At 41.5% G+C, this 21165-nt stretch overlaps 1 non-coding gene across 1 annotated transcript; it reads left to right on the top strand.

Annotated features, from left to right (window-relative positions):
* The first annotated feature begins 20291 nt into the window (after nt 1-20291).
* LOC132634487 (small nucleolar RNA R71) lies at nt 20292-20397 on the top strand. Its single transcript, XR_009580206.1, has one exon. It is a non-coding gene; the product is annotated as a small nucleolar RNA R71 (small nucleolar RNA).
* The last annotated feature ends 768 nt before the right edge of the window (nt 20398-21165 follow it).

Here is a 21165-nt window from a genome sequence, read left to right as displayed (position 1 = left end):
CTCCTATGGGCGAGGAAGTACTTGTATCGATTTTTATCCGTCTGCTAGAAATATACTTATATGATAGGATGCTTTCAATGGCAGGGAGACCTTTATCTTAATTGGTAAAAATGGGCGAGGCCATAGAAGACGGTATCAAAACCGGCCGAATCATAAGCATGACCGAAAAATTCACTGGTTCAAGTTCAACCAGTGTCATGCACAAGAAGAAAGAAGACGTTGCTAGCATATATGCAACACCCCTAAACTTAAAAGAATGGAAGATTTCTGTTACACCTCGAAAAAATTTTTGTTCATGCACAGTGAATAGACTGACGAAGGGTGCGACGTATACGACGTCTTGATAAGTAAGAAATAACATTTGATGATTCTAAATGAGATTTCAAAGACATGTGAAGTAGGAGACGGAAGTTGTCAAGGAAGGCAAGGCATACGTTATGTATCGAAAAGGATTTACGAGTAACGAGTTAATGATGATTTAATGATGCTTTGGAGAAGAGTCAAAACGTCCCTTAGATTGTTAATGAGGTGATAAACAAGTGTTAAGAAGGTTCCATAAGGATTGGAGATCAAACGAGTCGACGAGAACGAAATCGGAATAGCTGGGCATTATACGGCCCAACATACTGGTCGTATAAATTATACTGGCCGTATGTTAGGCCGTATATTTAGCCAGATGGGAAACCTTCACTGGACCAAACATACAGCCAGACATACGGCCCGTATAAAAGATACGGACCGCATGTTGGTCCGCATGTTCGTGTCGGGACAGATTTTGTGTATTTAATAAGGGACCAAGTTCATTTCATTTCATTTCCCTTTTCACACCCCTTCTCTCTAGAACTCTCTAGAACACTTCTCCCACAAGAATTCAAGAGATATTAGTGATCAACTTCATTAAACCAAGTGAATCAAGTGTAAGAAACTCATTAAAGTTCATCCAAGACAGGGAATCCAAGTGAAGGTGAAACTAGGGTTTAGCTCACGTGAAGTGTTTGCACTCAAGGTTCATTCATACACCATCTAAGGTAAGTTTTTTGGTATTTCCATGTTGTTTAAGGTATTGAAAAGTTGAAACACTTTGATTGTAGAAGAATATAGAAAAATGGGTCATGAATGTGAGAATAGTGTCATTTCGAGTAATAGCTTGAATTGAGTCATGATTCTTGATGTGTTGTGATATGTTTATGTTATAAATGATATTAAGGACATGAGGTAAGCATTATATGTGAGAAAACGTACTAGTATACTATGACCATGATTATGGATGAATTGAAGTGGAATTGTGAAATGAGGGTAATGTAGATGAGTGACGATTGTTGGTTATGATATTGTGAACGATATTATAAATGTTTGGGAGTTGATATACAATATGGGGAAGGTTTTATAAACAAAGGAAATGCTGCCCAATTTTCTCTAGCTTTAATAAGCACGTTCATATAATCGATTAGCTAATGTGAATACGAATTCCCTTGAAGGTAGAAACGTGAGCATTGAAGGAGAACAATCAAGCGATGGAAATTGTTAAACGAAAGAGGCATGTAAGGCTAGTCCCTTCTTTCTAAGGCATGATTCCTATGGTATGAATCCTCCTATCTATCCATGATTTTCCTACGTATCGGAAATTATGAGTCTACGATTATAAAAAGCTTCATACAAGATAAAGAAAAGAGATATGTTACGAGCATGACAATACCGATGACGAATCTAAGTCCAGAAGTCCTAAAGATCACGATACGACATTCCTACAAAACTAATGATCCTTATATATGATTCCTACGATATTATTTTCCTTACTCCTCCATGACTTTCTTACATTCCGGGAACTATGAGTCAACATTGATAGAGATCTTTTTATGAGATAAAGATGATAAGTTTAAGCCTAGAGATTCTAAAGCAAGAAATGATATCTATGAAGTTAAAGATCCTACTTACAATCCCTTGATGTTGTTCATGGTGTACACTCACCTTAAAATGTTAGTTCCTTCAAGGTGAGATATGATGGATGTGATTACTCCATAACGTAATCGGGGGTTCTCGACCTTATGTCACCCCGACATTATTATGGATGGTCTGTACGCTCTAATGCATGCCCTATGACCAATGTCCCGAAAAGTTACGAGTCTATGTTCATAGGGGGTTCCATATGAGATAAAGGCAAGAGATATGCCATAGATACGATGATGGTAATGATGAGTCTAAGTTTAGAGGTTATAAAGTCTATCATATGATATTTTTACAAAGTTCATGCTACGAATACGATATGATTTTCATAGATTGTCTTTAAATCCAAATGCATGCTCTATGAAAAGTTATGGTAAGCTTATGAGATATATGTGATGACAATGATGACGATGATAATAGTGATGACACTAAAGATGTTTATGGGCTTTTCAATACCTTAAACAACATGGAAATACCAAAAAACTTACCTTAGATGGTGTATGAATGAACCTTGAGTGCAAACACTTCACGTGAGCTAAACCCTAGTTTCACCTTCACTTGGATTCCCTGTCTTGGATGAACTTTAATGAGTTTCTTACACTTGATTCACTTGGTTTAATGAAGTTGATCACTAATATCTCTTGAATTCTTGTGGGAGAAATGTTCTAGAGAGTTCTAGAGAGAAGGGGAGTGAAAATGAAATGAAATGAATTTGGTCCCCTTATTAATATCTCACGATCTGTCCCGCTTTGATTTCACAGACCAACATACGGTCCGTATAAATTATACTGACCGTATGTTTGGCCGAACTTTTGGTCCAGTGAAGGCTGCCAATCTGGGCTGAATATACGGCCTAACATACGGCCAATATGTTGGGCCGTATAATGCCCAGCTTTTCCGAACTAGTTCTTGTCGACTCGTTTGATATCCAATCCTTATGGAACCTTCTTAACACTTGTTTAACACCTCATTAACAATCTAAGGGACGTTATAACTCTTCTCCAAAGAATCATTAAGTCATCATTAATTTGATACTGGTAAATCCTTTTCGATACAAAATGTATACCCTGCCTTCCTTGGCAAACATTCTTCTCTTACTTCAGATGTCTTTGAAATCTCAATTAGGGTCATCAAAGGCTATTCCTTACTTATCAAAACATCATATACTTCGTGCCCTTCATTAATCTATTCACCGTGCATTAACGAAAAAATTTCCTAGGTGTTACATTCTCCCCCCCTTAAGAACATTCGTCCTTGAATGTTAAGTTCTCGGGGATTCTATAAAATTTCACCAGAGTTTCCCCTGTAATATGGCACTACCATCCTGTCACAACAGGCCATAGTAATAATGCCTCATGGGGCCACAACATAATAGCAATAGAGTTTGGCCACACACTACCCAAATGCATAAAAAGGAAAACATACATACCTCATGATCTTGATGCCTCATCTTGGATCTCTTCCGGGGGTTGAAATAAGTGCGGGTACTTGGACTTCATATTTTCTTCCGCTTCCCATGTCATTTCTTCTCGGTTATTATTTCTCCACAAAACCTTAACTGAGGCCACTTCTTTGTTTCTAAGCCTTCGTACTTGCCTATCTAATATGGCAATGGGTACCTCTTCATAAGTCAACTTTTCTGTTACTTGAACATCATCTACTGGCACGATCCAAGTAGGATCTCCAACATATTTATGAAGCATCGAGACATGGAAAACTGGGTGAACTGACTCCAAATCAGGAGGTAGATCTAATTTGTAAGCCACTTCGCCTACTTTGCGTACAATCTCATAAGGCCCAATGTACCGGGGACTAACCTTCCCCTTTTTGCCAAATCTCATTACACCCTTCATTGGTGACACTTTTAAGAATACCCAATCTTTAACTTGGAACTCTAAGTCCCTTCGACGATTATCGGCATATGACTTTTGACAACTTTGAGCTGTCACCAATCGATTTCGTATAAGCTTGACTTTCTCTATCGTTTGCTGGACCAAGTCTGGCCCTATCAATTTAGTCTCTCCTACTTCAAACCACCCAATTGGGGATCTACACTTTCGCCCATATAAAGCCTCATACGGTGCCATTTGGATGCTAGAATGATAATTATTGTTATAAGCAAATCCAATAAGTGGTAAATGATCATCCCAATTACCTCCAAAATCCAGCATGCATGCCCGTAGCATATCCTCGAGAGTCTGAATAGTATGCTCAGCTTGTCCATCAGTCTGTGGGTGAAATGTCATGCTAAGACTCACCTGAGTCCCCAAACCTTCTTGGAAAGATTTCCAAAAATTAGCTGTAAACTCAGTTCCCCTATCAGAGATAATAGATACTGGAACTCCGTGAAGTTGCACTATCTCTTTAACATAAAGCTTCGCATAATCTTCTGCCACATATGTAGTTCTGACTGGTAAGAAATGAGCTGACTTCGTGAGGCTATCCACAATCACCCATATAGAGTCATACTTACGTCGAGAATAGGGTAAGCCTGTAATGAAGTCCATATTAACTACTTCCCATTTCCAAGCTGGAATTTCTATTGCTTGCAACAATCCGCCCGACTTTTGGTGCTCGATTTTCACTTGTTGACAGTTGAGACATTGAGCTACCAATTCCGCTATATCCTTCTTCATTACATTCCACCAATATATAGATTTAAGATCACGATACATTTTCGTTGCTCCGGAGTGAACAGAATAGCCGGAGCAATGGGCTTCTCTTAATATTTGGTGGCGTAATCCTGCCACATCAGGAACACATAATCTGCCTCGGCATCGGAGAACTCCATCTCCTGAGATCTCAAATTATGACTCCTCTTTCTGAGGGAGTGTATCTCTGTAATGAATTAGCATGGGATCTTCATATTGTCGCTCCTTCACTTCCACTACTAGCGACGAGACTGTTGAATTCTGAATGGTAGCTCCCATGCTACCTGAGTCCACTACTCGAACTCCTAGGCTAGCTAACTACTAGAGCCCATGAGGCATTTCTCTTTTCTCTAGCCGAACATCACACAAAATTCCCATAGATCTACGGCTAAGAGCATCAGCCACAACATTTGCCTTTTCGGGGTGATATAGGATATCAACATCATAATCTTTTAGTAATTCCAACCATCGTCGTTGCCGTAAATTCAACTCTTTCTGCTTGAAGATATACTAAAGGCTCTTATGATCTATATAATTATCCACATGGACACCTTACAAATAATGTCTCCATATCCTCAATGCATGAATCACCACAGCCAATTCAAGGTCATGGGTTGGATAATTTTTCTCATGTTTCCGTAATTGCCTTGAAGCATACGCAATCATCTTACCATGTTGCATCAATACACAGCCTATCCCAACGCCCGAAGCGTCACAATAAACAACATAACCTTCCAATCCCTCTAGAAGTGTCAGGACTGGGGCAGAAGTTAATCTATCCTTTAGCTCTTGGAAACTACGTTCACAAGCATCTGTCTATTGAAACTTTTCTGATTTCTCGGTCAGCTTTGTGAGTGGTGCAGAAATAGAAGAAAAGCCTTCTACAAATCTCCTGTAATAACCTGCTAAGCCCAGAAAACTATGAACCTCCGTAGGAGTCGTGGGCCTCGGCCAAGTCTTCATGGCCTCAATCTTTTGGCTATCTACCCGAATACCATCGGCTGAAACAATGTGCCCCAAAAATGTCACTGAGTTCAACAAAAACTCACACTTAGAAAATTTGGCAAACAACTCTCGAGTTTGAAGAACTCTAAGGACAGTACGCAAATGATCCACATATTCTGCCTCGGATCTAGAATACACCAAGATATCGTCGACGAATACAATCACAGATAAATCTAAGAAGGGCCTGAACACATTGTTCATCAAATCTACAAAGACTGCCAGTGCATTAGTTAGCCCAAATGACATCACCCGGAACTCAAAATGGCCATATCTTGTTCTGAAGGCTGTCTTAGGGATATCTTTCTCCCTAACTCTCACTTGTTGATACCCGGATCTCAAATCTATCTTCGAAAACCATTTGGCACCTTATAATTGATCAAATAAGTCATCAATCCTCGAAAGAGGATATCTATTCTTAATCGTCACCTTATTCAGTTGCCGATAGTCAATGCACATTCTCAAGGAGCCGTCTTTCTTTCGGACAAACAACACGGGTGCTCCCCACGGGGAAGAACTAGGCCTAATAAAGCCTTTCTCAAGCAAGTCCTTCAATTGCTCCTTCAACTCTTTCAACTCTGCGGGAGCCATTCTATAAGGTGAAATAGATATAGGCTTGGTGTCCGGCAACACATCAATAGAAAAATTAATCTCTCTTTCTGGAGGAAGGCCTGGAAGCTCTTCCGGGAATACATCCAGAAACTCATTTACCACGGGAACTGACTGAAGAGTTGGCGGTTCAGCTTCTACATCTTGAACCCGAACTAGATGATAAATGCAACCTTTTGTGATCATTTTCCTTTCCTTTAGATAGGAAATAAACCTACCTTTTGGTGACGCAGTATTTCCCTTCTATTCTAAAACTGGTTCTCCCGAAAACTGGAAGCGAACCATTTTCATTCTACAATCAACATTGGCTTAGCAAGAAGCCAACCAATCCATACCCATGATAACATCAAAATCCACCATTTTTAACTCATGTAAGTCAACCATAGTACGATGGTCACAAATCACAACTATGCAATTTATATATACTCGGCTAGCTATTACCGATTCACCAACGGGTGTAGACACCTCAAAAGGCTTGATCGACTCTGGTTTGACTCCAAACCGACCCGAAATATATGGAGTAACATATGAAAATGTGGAACCCGAATCTATCAAAGCACATACATCATGAGAAAATACTAATAATATACCAGTGACAACATCAAGAGAAGACTCAAGATCTTGGCGTCCATACAAAGCATAAATACGGTGTTGAGGACTGCTAGAACTAGGGACTCTCCCTCTGCCTCTACGATGGCCGACTGGCCCATGTGAACCTGGCCCCATAGGGCGTATAGATGATGAAGATCCGGCTACCGACCCTGAAGGCTGAGTCCTACCCCTACCACCACCCAAGGGGCAATCTCGCATAAATGTCCTGGCCGACCACATGCATAGCAAACATCTGTGCCTAATCGGCACTGGCCCTAATATAACTTCCCACACTGGGAACATCGTGGCATGGGTGGCCTCACCTGACCCGAATCACCTCTGAACTGTGAACCGAAAAAACTCTGACTCGGCCCGGAATAAGTAGATCTATCAAATCTCTGTCCTGCAAAACTGTGGAGGCGCACTATTCATAGAATGGCCTGAGTGCCTAGAAAACTGCTGTCTCGGCCCGTCCCTATACTCACTCGTCGGACCCGAAGATCTAGCCCTCTTGCTATACCCTCTGTCACGCTCATGCTCACTTCTTTGTTGTTGTTGGCTTTCTTCTAAATTTTGAGCATGAGCTTGAATGCGTGAAATATCCATATTGTCCTGAATGGACGCAGTCAAGCACCTATCCATCAAATGTGGCCCTAGGCCTCTTACAAATCAGTGCACTCGGTCACCATATTCACTACCATGGCTGAAGCATACCTAGTCAAAGAATTGAAGCGAACACTATACTCTAAAGCACTCATACTTCTTTGCCTCACAATCAAGACCTTATCGGCTCTAGCTCGCTGAACCTCTGGAGGTAGGTAATGTTGGAGGAAGGCCTCTACAAATTCTTGCCATACCGGGGGAGGTGCATTGGCTCCCTGTGAAGCCATCCAAACCGTGTACCAATGAACCGCAACATCCGTCAATCTATAGGATGCTAACTCCACCGATTCGACATCCGAAGCATGTATCAACTGAAGTATCCTCAACATTCCATCAATAAAATTCTGAGGGTCCTCATCCGGCTTTGATCCAAAGAATTTCGGAGGCTTCAAGCTAATAAAATCATGGGCCCTTGCACTAACAGCCCTATCACCTTGCCCTGTACCTTGCCGCTGAGTCTGGCCGGCAACCAACCGAGTAAGAAATTGAATGGCCTCTTTTACATCTTGGCCTGAGGCATCCGGTGGAGGACCTGGAGGTGCTGGAGCTGGGGCTGAGGCTCCCTCATGCTCCTCAGAAATAGGCACTGAATGAGAGGACTGAGATTGAGCCGCATTCTGGGACTTACTTACCTCTACAATAGTTGGCGGTGCTCTTTCAGCCCGCTTTCCTGCAACTATCTTGCCCTTTTGGGCTGCCGTAACCTTTCTCTGCACAGGCATCTCTGAAATACACAATACATAGTTAAGGAAAAGAGGAATCCTTATATTATAGCTATATCGCACAATCTTATGAACAAAGAAGGTCATTCATTCCTAAAATGCCCGCAGCCTCCTGCTTATAAGTGTGGCGGGCAACACACCCATAACCAAGACTCTACTGGACATGGCTCGTAGACACACCCTAAGACATAACTGCTCTGATACCACTTTTGTCACGACCCAACCAGAGGGCCATGACGGGTACCCGGTGCTAACCCACCCGGGCACCTCTTATCATACATTCACTTTCACATCTAGGTGAGCCACATAGCTAAATCATACTTCCTATCCATCATTCATACTAATCCCATTAGGCAACAATACATTTATACCACCATCAACAACTATGCCCATATCAATGTACATAAGCCGACGAGGCTAACAAAATGATATCCAAAATATAAGCCGACAAGGCTAAATTCATCTACCCATATACACATGTCCACGATCCTCTAAGAAGAGTATGTCACAACATATATGCGGGGCAGGACCCCGCCATGCCTATAAGTATGTACACAAAAGAATAGCAACCAAAAGCTATAGCTCCGAATGAAATGGAGCTCCGCTACGTAGTCCCTGAGTAATAAAGCTATGGATCAAGCCTGTCTCCCTGGCCACCTACGGGCATAGCGCAGCGTCCACAAACAAAAGGACGTCAGTACGAGGAATGTACTGAGTATGTAAAGTATAATCAACATCATTATAGAAGCATAAGAGACAACATAAGAAATAGCATAAGATGGGAGGTAGTAGAACCATCGTCATAAACACTTACTTGCTTTCCATAGGGACCTTCCATTTCTAATGCGTGTTTGTGTACATACACACGTACATATCCATATCCGTATCCAAATTCGTATTCGTATTTGTTTCATATTCATATACATATTCATATTCATAGCATACCCGACCATGAAGGATTGGTGTTTCACATACCCGGCCATGGCAAGACTCGGTGATTTATACATACCTGGCCCTACCAAGGCTCCGGGTTGTCCCTACGTAACTGCAGTGGTGCACGCGCGATACATATCATTCCCAGCCATATAAGCTTAGTGTTACATAATAGTCATACATAAGCACACATACATAAGAGCTTATAAGCATCCTTGGCATCATTACTATCATCGTTTTATTACATCTATCCTTAGAGGATCACTCACCATATAAGGAATTTAGTAGAACCATAAACATAACGAGAATCATGAGCTTTAATAGCTTTAAAGATAGAATCATTTGGAGGGCATCGTAGGCTCATGAAAGAATAGATATATGGCCGAGGAACCATGCCTTATTGAAAGAAGGGTTAGCCTTACATACCTTTTCGTTCAACTATTCTATCGCTTGAACGTTCTCCTTCAATGCTCACGTCTCTACCTTCATTAGAGTTTATACTAACATTAGAAAATCGATAGCTTAGCATACTTGAACTAAGCTAGAGAAAATTGGGTAGCATCTCCTTTATTTATACAACCTCTCCCATATCATATATCAACTCCCAAACATCTATAATAACATTCACAACATGATAGCAATAGTCTTCATTCACCTACATTATCCATATTTCTCAATCCACTTCAAATCATCCGTATTCATGGTCATGACACACTATTACATTCACTCATATACAATGTCTATCCCATGTTTTTAACGCTATTTATAACATAATCATAATCACAACATATCAAGAACCATGACTCAATCCAAGCTACTACTAAAAAATATCACTATTCTCACATTCATGACCCATTTTCTATCTCCTTCTACAATCCAAGTCTTTCAACCTCTCAATACCTTAAACAACATGGAAAGACCATAAAACTTACCTTATTTGGTGTAGGAATGGACTTTGGGTGGAAACACTTCACTTGAGCAAAACCCTAGTTCCACCTCCACTTGGATTTCTTGTCTTGGATGAACTTTAATAAGTTTCTTACACTTGATTCTCTTGGTTTGATGAAGGTGATCATTGATACCTCTTGAATTCTTTTGGAAGAGGTGTGGAGAAATGTTCTATAGAGTTCTAGAGAGAAGGGGAGTGAAAATGAAATGAAATGAATAGAACTTGGTCCCCTTATTAATATCTCACAATATGTCCCGCTTTGATATCACGGACCAACATACGGTCCGTATAAATTATACTGACCGTATGTTTGGCCGTACTTTTGGTCCAGTGAAGGCTGCCAATCTGGGCTGAATAGACGGCCTAACATACGGCCAGTATGTTGGGCCGTATAATGCCCAGCTTTTCCGAACTCGTTCTCGTCGACTCGTTTGATCTCCAATCCTTATGGAACATTCTTAACACTTGTTTAACACCTCATTAACAATCTAAGGGACGTTATAACTCTTCTCCAAAGCATCATTAAGTCATCATTAATTCAGTACTCATAAATCCTTTACGATACATAACGTATACCCTGCCTTCCTTTCAAACATTCTTCTCTTACTTCAGATGTCTTTGAAATCTCAATTAGGGTCATCAAAGGCTATTCCTTACTTATCGAAACATCATATACTTCGTGCCCTTCGTTAGTCTATTAACCGTGCATTAACGGAAAATTTTCCAAGGTGTAACTCCTAACTTATGTTTTTAATATCTACTCCACATTTAATTCACCCCCAACTTAGGTATTTTTCCCCATGTATCTAGTAGCATCAAGGAGGGAACGGGTGAGAAGATGGATTAATTGCACAAAGGGTAAGGTTTCATAATTGGCTAGCCAATAAAAAGGTCAAACGACTCAAAAAGGGAAACTAGGGATATTTGAAATTTTGGTAAGGCTTATTTAGGCAAAGTGACTATTTACACAAAGAAAGCCTAAGATCATCTCACAACCAAACTAACTTTCGGATTTCAAACAAGACCAACCGGGCAAGTTCTAGATTATACATGCATAAACAGAACCAAACTAACAACTCACACACACATTGGCAGAAGGACAATTATTTTTACACTTGTGACCTCCTAATTAGTCATTCATCACGCACAATGCCCCAATAATCATAATGTCATATAAAGAATCAATCATGTCAACCAATAACTGTTCTAAGTATTTTATTTTTATTTTTGAGGGGTCCAAAATTTACAACAAACCATAACAACACGTCATCAGTTACAGAGTAAAATAAAATAAGTCAAAACTACTCCATTCAACATAAGCAACATCCTAAAAATGCCAGTTTCAACAAAATGACGCCCCTCGAGAAAAGAACTCTGGCAAAGAAAAGCCGAGGGGGTCCTAAACACATATATAAAATATTCACAAGAAACACATAGCCCACCCCCAACTAAAGATCATGCATTATCCCCAAGGCATGAAAATAAGCAAAACAAAGGGATAGGGCTACCTGAAACGCTCTAGGCATTCTGCACGTCCTGAGGTGGGATCACCTCAGTGGTGGTATCCAGTGCCTGCTCTGCTGTTGGAACTCTGGTACCAACAGCTGGCTCTATCTGACTCTAAAAGCGCGGTTCCTCCTAGGGACCCATGTTACTAGCCTCTACTGGTATCACAACACTAGGCACTGTCACCTCAACAGGAGGGGCATGGATGGATGACGCTCCCGTAAAATGGGCCTCCTCAAGAGAGCATCTCTACACTTTTCGAAACTACTTGTCCTCCTCACTGTCCTCCTCCTCATCGTCATCACCCTCTCCTTCATCCCTAGGCCTTTTGCTCGTAGCCCGGGGTGGTGAATCATCTCCCATCAAATTAACAACTGACAACAGAGAGGCCAAGTCTAAAGTCTGTGCTGGTGGCAGGGTTGCAAACGCAAGTCCCTCTTTAACCTTCAATGCTAGCACAGTTGTCTTTAACTACATCAAATCTATTTGCATCATCCACCTTCTCAAGCTCAAGAATCCGCCGCTCAAGTCTATCAATCCGAGAATGTATAAGGTTATGGGAATCCTCCCATGTATTCCTTGCGGGCCCCAATGCTACTGTCAACCATTTATCTATATATCCCTGCAACTGACCCATCAAGTTAGCAATCTGGCGGTCTACCCTATCTGCTTTTCACAAACACATCATAGAAGTTTTGAACATTAAACTGTATCATAACGCCTCCAGGCAAGGCTGTAGATACTGGGGCCACATGGATGCTCTGAGAGGTCAGAATGCTATGAACAATCGGAGCAGCATGGGTGGAGGACCCTGTAGATGTAACCGGGGTGCCTAAAATAGACTGAGTTGTTGTGCCCGTGTCAGTCGGCCTTTCCTGTGACGTCTCGGGGGCTACCTGCTCATTCACCTGGGATGCTGGAGCAGGCTGCCCAGCTGTGAGCTCATTGGGAACTTCTCTAGCAGTATGAATATCCCCATTTTTGCTCTTCCAGAGATCATACACACTCTTGACTGGTAACCGATGATCTCGATGTGCATAGTGATCAAGATTTTCCCGTAAGCGTAACGCTATAATGAGCCAAGGATATGCGAGTGACAACTCCTTGGTCAGTGCCCTCTGATGAATTTGTTGAACCACCAACTCCCCCAAATTTATGTTGTACCTCAACATGATCGCAGCTACGAGTATGACCCGCTCAACTGGCAACATGTTATCTGACTGAGTGGGGAACAACCTGTGGATTAATACACTCCACCAAAATTTTCCTTCAACTAACAAATCTGTTTTCTTCATCAATAACGAGGTGTTTCTACTCCACTCAGGGGAACCCCTTGCTATAACTAAAGCAACCCACGGTAACTCAAATAGCTTGTCTTTCCGATCACCACCCAACCTGTACTTAAGCTCATCTGTGTTTGGCGGTACTACATAGTCGGGACCAAAGTAGAAATGATTAATTGTCTAGCTAGAAATATTGATTTTCTGGCCTCAGAATGTCACTTCTTCCAACGGGGGTGGTCTCTTCCTCTTAAGCTGCACCGGCTTGTAGGCATTTTTGAAATCTATAGCATAATTAGCATAGAATTCCCGCACTAGAGACGAGATGTACTCACCTGGAGGGTGGCTAATAAAGTTCCCCTTAAAGTGGTCAAGAGTAGCAAGAATTCGTGGAAAACCCTCCAGTCTGTCTAGGCTAATTCTTTTCTTCTCATGGATGCTTTTGTTTGGACCACCCTCCTCTTTCTCTTCAAGCCCCTGATCATATATTTTTTTGGAGCCTGACACCGAAAATCTGACGCTGTGCTTGGATCTTTCTTTTATTCGGATTTCCCGTAGCCTGGCAGCTTTGACTTCATCTTCCGAGCTGCTAGAGGATATTGATGTGCCCCCCCCCCCCCCCCCCCCCCCCCCCCCTCTTCAGACTGGGAGGACACTTGTACTTGAGTAGCACGCCTAGCTCGGGTGGTTCTTGCTGCCAGTGGCTCGTCATCCCCTGCTCCAATGGCCCCTTGGTCAGGCTCATCCCGGAGTCCCCTGTGACCTTGCGCTTTGTCCCTACCTTTTCCTCTTGATGTAGTTGGACCACCTCCTCGAACCTTAGGAGCCATACCTGTGGAAAGCATGTCAGCATCACTTTCAAATTATGTTTTTTTATTATTGCACAAAAAATAAAGCGTCAAATGTTTTGATGGGCCGTAGAAATTTTTACGGTTCGTACAGTTGGCTGTTAAATGGGAACTGTAGACAATTTTACTACCAACCACTTGACGATGAAGTTTTACGATCCGCAGAATTCTCTACGGTCCGTCAAACCTCCCGTCAAATGGTTACGGTGAACTAGTTTGTGTTGAACCATTTGACGATGAAGTTGGACGCTCCGCAGAATTTTTTGCGGTCCGTCAAACCTACCGTCAAATGGTAACAGTACATCATGTCTATTGAGGACTTTTGATGACACTTTTGACGGACCGTCAGAAGTTTTACAGTCCGTCAACCTTGTTGTCAAAATTCCTTGACTTAGTTCTTGTCTTCAGTGTTACACTTGACTCTTCAATTCAAAAGAACATGCTTATACATCCTACACACTTGTAGAACTCATATAAAGCCGAGTTACTCAGACTTCACCCTTTTTTGTCAATTTTCATGATTGAGGCATTTCATCGAACATTCGGCGGGCATAACAATGTTTGAATCCAAAAATTTGAACACAACCATCGGAATGCCCTCCAACCCATCATAGCATCGTTATGAGTTCATCAATATCCAACCTTTTGCACAAACCCCACCCCCAACATAGATTATCAATAATGCAATACAAATCCCAGTGATAGATCATGGGAATACATACTGAACCTATACTTTAGCAAATTGAATGAGAAGATCATGGGAATACAGAATCACATACCTGACTTTCTTGTTGGAGTGGAAAGGATAGCACAACAATCAAAATTCTTTACACAAAGACCTTGCTCTCTCTTTTCAAATTTTTATTCTTTTTTTCTTTTTAAGCTTCTCTAAGACGGCTGGGATTTTTAGGAAAGGGAAGGAGGGAGTTATAAATAGAAAGGAGTAGTGAGGGCTAGTGGGGCGTGATTCTAGGAGATGGATGGGAGGAGTTTTAGGGATTTATGTTTGAGTGGGAAAGGGAAGGTGGAGGATTTAAGTTTAAGTGGTTGAAGTTGAAACGGTTTCTCAAGTTTTAAACCCAGCCGCCTTTTGATTACTTATACTATGAAAATAAAAAAATAAAAGACCTACAGTCAAATATTTTTACGGACCGTAGAAAGTTCTATGAACCTTTCTATGGTCCAGGTACTTACCTGGGATAATGAACTGGCAACCTTCAAACTGTGTCACTTTTATGCTTCGTTTGACGGACCGTATAAATTTTTACGGTCGTCAAATCTTGGCGTAAACGCGTCACAGTGAGCCGATTTCTCTTGTACCATTAGACGTTCCATTTTACGGTTCGTCAAATATTTGACGGTCCATATAATGTACCGTATAACAGTAACAATGAGTACTATTTGCTAACTTAATTCTTTGCTTCCTTTTACGGTCTGCATAAATTTTCATGGACCGTAAAATCTGGCGTAGAATTTCCAACGGTGTTTTTTTTTTTTTTTTTTTTTTTTTGCACTTTTTCCTCAACCTTGTTCATATCCTGCAGTAAAACAAACATTACCCAATATGTTTCAACAAAAAAATAAAAAGAAAATAAACATTACACTTGGGTTGCCTCTCAATAAGCGCTTGAGTTAATGTCACGGCAGGACGGTGGTATCCATTCACTCCTTATCGGTGAACACCAGGTCAGCGTTCGTTCCGAGGTGCTTCAACCGGTATCGGTCAACAATTCTATCTCCCGAAATCATCTCGTGATAGTGCTTCACCCTCTGCCCATTCACCTTAAATGTCCGAGTTCCATCTCCGGACATCAGCTCAATCGCCCCATGGGGTGAAACACCTACCACCTCAAATGGACCAGACCGCCTTGACTTTAGTTTGCCCGGTAGCAACTTCAACCGAGAGTTAAATAACAAGACAGGATCACTTTTGTAGAATTCTCGCTTTAAGATTTTCTTGTGATGATATTGCTTCATCTCTCTTTATACAGTGCTGCACTCTCGTATGCCTGGTACCGAAACTCATCCATCTTATTGAGTTGAAACAACCTGAGCTTGTTCACCTCATCCCAATCCATATTCAACTTCTTCAAAGCCCACATAGCCTTGTGTTCAAGTTCAACCGGCAAGTGACAAGCTTTTTCGAACACGAGCTTGAAGGGTGAAGTCCCAATCGGTGTCTTGAAGGCAGTCTGGTATGCCCATAGAGCATCATCGAGCTTGCCGGCCTAATCAGTCCTATTTGCATTCACAATTTTTAGCTAGAATACTCTTGATCTCCCGATTGGATACTTCAACTTGCCCACTTGTCTGAGGATGATAAGGTGTTTCCACCTTATGTTTTACGCTATATTTCTCCATCAATCCTGCGAAAGATCTATTGCAAAAGTGGGAACCACCATCACTGATAATAGCCCTCGGGGTACCAAAATGAGTAAATATGTTCTTCTTGAGGAACCCCATGACACCCTTGGCCTCGTTGTTAGGTAAAGCCACCGCTCTACCCATTTCGACATGTAGTCCATAGCAAGCAAGATATATTCATGCCACCTGAACTCACAAAGGGTTCCATAAAGTCAATTCCCCAGACATCGAACACTTCTACCTCCATCACAAAATTCATAGGCATCTCTTGCCTTCTGCCTATGTTCCCTTTCCTCTGGCATTGATCATAAGACCGCACTAATAGATTTGCATCATGAAAGATATTCAGCCAGTAATAACCGCATTCAAGAACCTTAGCCGCAGTCTGGTTACCACTATGATGACCCCCAACAGGAGAGTCATGGCACGCCTTTAGAATCGCCATCACTTCACTTTCGGGAACACAATGAAGAATGATGTTGTCAGCGCATGTTCGGAACAAATAATGCTCATCCCAATAGTATTGCCGAGAATCCCGCAAGAACTTCTTCTGTTGGTAAGCTTTGATATCTTCTGGAACTATGCTTGTCACCAAATAATTAGCAATGTCAGCATACCACAGCACCACTTCCACTGATACAGCCAACACCTTCTCATCTGGAAACGCATCATCTATATCTAGCTCATCAGAAGGTCTCCCAACTTCTTCAAGCCGAGAGAGATGGTCAGCAACCTAATTTTCAATGCCCTTGCGGTCCTTTACCTCAAAATCAAACTATTGCAGCAATAGCACCCATCGGATCAGTCGCGACTTTGCTTCTTTCTTCTACATAAGGTATATCAATGTTGCATGATCAGTGTATACCCCGACTTTGGACCCCAACAAATAGGCCCGAAACTTTTTAAAAGCAAGAACTATGACAATTAGCTCTTGCTCCGTCACTGTGTAATTCATCTGGGCAGCATTTAGTGTTCTGCTTGCATAATAGATCGGGTGCATACTTTTATTGTGTCTCTGGCCAAGCACAGCACCGATCGCGAAACCACTAGCATGACACATCAATTCAAAGGGCAAGGACCAATCAGGAGCAACAATAATAGGAGCAGTAGTGATGCGTTCTTTTAACTCATCAAACGCCTTCTGGCACTTGTCATCAAACACAAACTTAGCCTTTTTTTCAAGAAGCTTGCACATCGGGTTAGTAATCTTGGATAAATCTTTGATGAAGCGCCTGTAGAACCCAGTATGTCCCAAAAAACTTCGGATACCTTTGACTGAGATAGGTGGAGGAAGTTTTGTAATCACATCAATTTTCGCTTGATCGACCTCAATTCCCTTTTCAAAGATTTTGTGACTGAGGACGATTCCTTCCTTCACTATAAAGTGGTACTTCTCCCAATTTAGCACGAGATTTATCTCCTCACATCGTTTTAGAACTTGACCCAGATGGTCAAGACAATCATCAAACGAATCACCCACAACAGGTAAGTCATCCATGAACACTTCCAAGTAGTCCTCTACCATGTCAGAAAAGATCGACATCATGCACCTCTGAAAAGTGGCTGGAGCATTAAACAACCCAAAGGGCATCCGGCTGAACTCAAACGTCCCATATGGACAAGTAAACGTCAACTTTTCTTGATCCTCCAACGCAATATTGATCTGATTGTAGCCCAAATAACCATCAAGGAAGCAATAATAAGAATGCCCTGCTAGCCGATCAATAATTTGATCAATAAAAGGCATGGGTAAGTGATCCTTGCATGTGGCAACTTGAGCTTGCGATAGTCCATGCAAACTCTCCGTCCGGTTACAATTCTCGTCGGAATCTGCTCATTCTTTGCATTTGGCACAACTGTGATGCCGCCCTTCTTAGGAACACATTGGACTGGGCTCACCCATTTACTGTCAACAATCGGGTAAACCACTCCAGCATCTAACCATTTGATGATCTCTTTCTTGACGACCTCTTGCATATTCTCGCTCAGTCTCCTCTGATGCTCTACACTTGGCTTGCTATCCTCCTCTAACTGGATTTTATGTTCACAAATCCCAGATGAAATTCCCCGAATGTCTGCTATGGTCCAACCAATAGTACGCCTATATTCACGTAATATCTCCAAGAGATGTAGAATATGCTCTTTAGTCAGTATGGCTGAAATAATCACTGGCAATGTATTGTTCGGACCAAGGAACTCATACTTCAGATATGATGGGAGCCGATTAAGCTCCAACTTAGGTGGCTCAATGATCAAAGGCTTTGCTGGAGGAGTTGTTCTATTTTTCAGATCAAGATTGAGCTTCTTTGGTTGGTAAGAATATGAACCCAACCTAACAAGCGAATTAACTGTCTCCACATACCCCTCCATGTCTTCAGCATCAAAATTCATAAGAATACCGACTAGAGGTTCCCCCAAACTTTCTTCCATCTTGAACTCCACTGTTTCATCAACAACATCAAACAAATCAATTACTGAAGTGCTCTTGTAAGCACTTGGTAACTTCATCCCCTTGCTAGCCTTCATCGTTGACTCGGAACTTGATTTTATTCTTCTCCGTATCCATCTGAGCTCTCCCTGTAGCAAGGAAAGGTCTCCCCAGAATAATAAGAATGTCCCGATAAATAGCACAGTTAAGAATCCCAAAATTAGCGGGCAACATAAATTCACCAACCCGCACAAGCACATCATCAAGCACACCAACATGTCTTTTGATAGACCTATCAACCATCTATAACCTCATAGTAGTTGGCCTTGGCATCCCCAAACCTGATTGTTTGTATATAGCAACAGGCATCAAATTAATACTCGCCCCATTATCACACAAAGCACAAGCAAAATCACGGTGCCCAACAGAACAAGGAATGGTGAACGCCACAGGATCGCCCTTTTTGTAAACAGTAGTAGTTTAGATGATGGAACTCACAGTGTGAGCCAAACTCATGGTTTCATGTTGCACTGTTTTCTTCTTGGTTAGCAGGTCCTTCAAATATTTAGCAAAACCAGGCATCTCCCTGACAGCTTCCAAGAAGGTAAAATATAGAGACAATTGCTTTAGCTGATCATAAAAATTTTTAAACTTAGCATCTTCCTTCTTCTTCATCAACCTCTGAGGAAAGGAAGATTTTGATTTGAAAAGCTGAGTCAAAAGGCAGAGAGCCCCTTTCATAGTTTGCTTGCTCTTGTCATCAGGCTCCTTCAAAATCTCTGGAATATCAACAACCTTCTTGTCTGTAGAATTCTTATCAACAATAATTTGTGCTTCAGACTGCACATTTTCTTCTTCATCTATCGACTCGAGCTGAACAACCTTCTTTTCAGAACCTTGGAGTATTTTACCACTCCGAGTACTAATGGTAAACACCCGGTCTACACCACCTCCCCCATTCTTCGAATTTGGAATAGTTTCACTAGGAAGTTCTCCCTTTTTAGGAGGGTGCTGCTCTCTAGAAATATCACGCATCTGTGACACGTGCTTCTGAATAGCTACTGTATAGGAACCCACTGTCTCTGTCATCCCAGATAAATTCCTCTTAGACATTGATTGATTTGCCAGAATCTTCTCAAGCATTGCTTCAACCTTCGAACTACCTTGCTCGGTTGACTGCCCTTTCAATGGTATATAAGGATTGGAACTCTTGTTTCCAAAATTGTCGTTGTTACTGTAGCTCCCTTGGTTCGTACCACCATAATTATTATTGTAGTTCCCTGAGTTGTTGTTGTTATAAGTACCTTAACTTTGCTGAGGTCTCCATTGATTCTGATTCGGGTAACCACCTAGGTAGTTCTATCTTTGATAACTCCCTTGAGAGTTATTCACATAGTTATCATATTCAATCTGCATAGGAGGTCCCTCATGAAACGGACCCTCTTTGGTCTGGTACATCCCTTTCGGCATACCTGCATCATCCTCACAAATATTCACTTTCTTAATCTGTGTTTCATCAAACTTCATTATTATCAAGGAAATATTTGTTGCAAGTTCAGCCAATGTTTGTGGGGTATCTAGATTCTCCTTTACCATATTCTGGATCATAGCACTACTGTAAGGTACAACATCAGCATTGTTTGAGTGCTAAGCCTGATTGTGAGTAGTCAGCCTATCAAGCATGTTGGTCACTCGTCGATAAGATTTATTCATGAAACAACCATCAGCTACATTGTTAGCAACTGATTGGGTCACTGGATCTAGCCCTTGGTAGAACTTCTCCATTAATATGTTCTCCGGAAAACCATGATTCGGAATCTTTTGCAAATATTCTTTGAATCTCTCCCAAGGTTCATATAACTGTTCCCCTGGTCGCTGCTTAAATTCATATATCTTGTCACGAATCTTAGCCTTCTTGCTAGGAGGGTACCATTTCTTGAGAAAAACTGCTGCCATCTCTGCCCATGCAGTAATTGAATTCCGGGGCAGCTTCTCGAACCATGCTCTTGTATCTACAGCTAAGGAATATTTGAATAACCTCAGCTGAATAGCATCTTGTGGAACATTATTTTGGATGTGATTAGCACACACATCCATAAAATTCTGCAAATGACGTTGAGGGTCATTCTCGGTAGAGTTCCGAAAGTAGCTATCAAGCTTTAACAACTGGTATAGAGAGGAGTCAATTTTTACGTTTGCAGCTCCACATCGGGGATAAACAATAGCAGATGCATAGTCCTCCTCCGGAATAAGATCAGCGAAAACATTTTCTTCATCTGATTCATTCGCCTGATTATTCAATCGATTCCCCTAGTTACCAACACGTTGGTTTTGCTGATTCTGATTCATGTTCACCTGGTTTACAAGGATTAGCAAACAGTGTGTGATGGAATAAGCAAAAGACTTCAATCAAAGCAAATACTATTTAGTAATTTCAAAACCGTATTCCCCGGCAACGACGCACAAATTTGATACGCTCAAATTACACCTATTAATGGTATAACGCGGACGTTGTCAAATATAGTAACCCAATAAGTTTGGGGTCGAATCCCACAGGGAATATGGTGTGAAAAGGTTACTAAAGTCGTAGGATACTTAATTTAGGTTTAATGTCTTAATCCGATGATTTTGTTAAATGTTGGTTGTTAAGGACTAATGGCTAACTAGTTGCTTTG

Source organism: Lycium barbarum, chromosome 3, assembly GCF_019175385.1.
Source record: "Lycium barbarum isolate Lr01 chromosome 3, ASM1917538v2, whole genome shotgun sequence".
NCBI classification, from domain to species: Eukaryota; Viridiplantae; Streptophyta; class Magnoliopsida; order Solanales; family Solanaceae; genus Lycium; species Lycium barbarum.
Note: the sequence above shows the minus strand (reverse complement) of the source record. Positions and strands in the feature narration are given on the sequence as shown.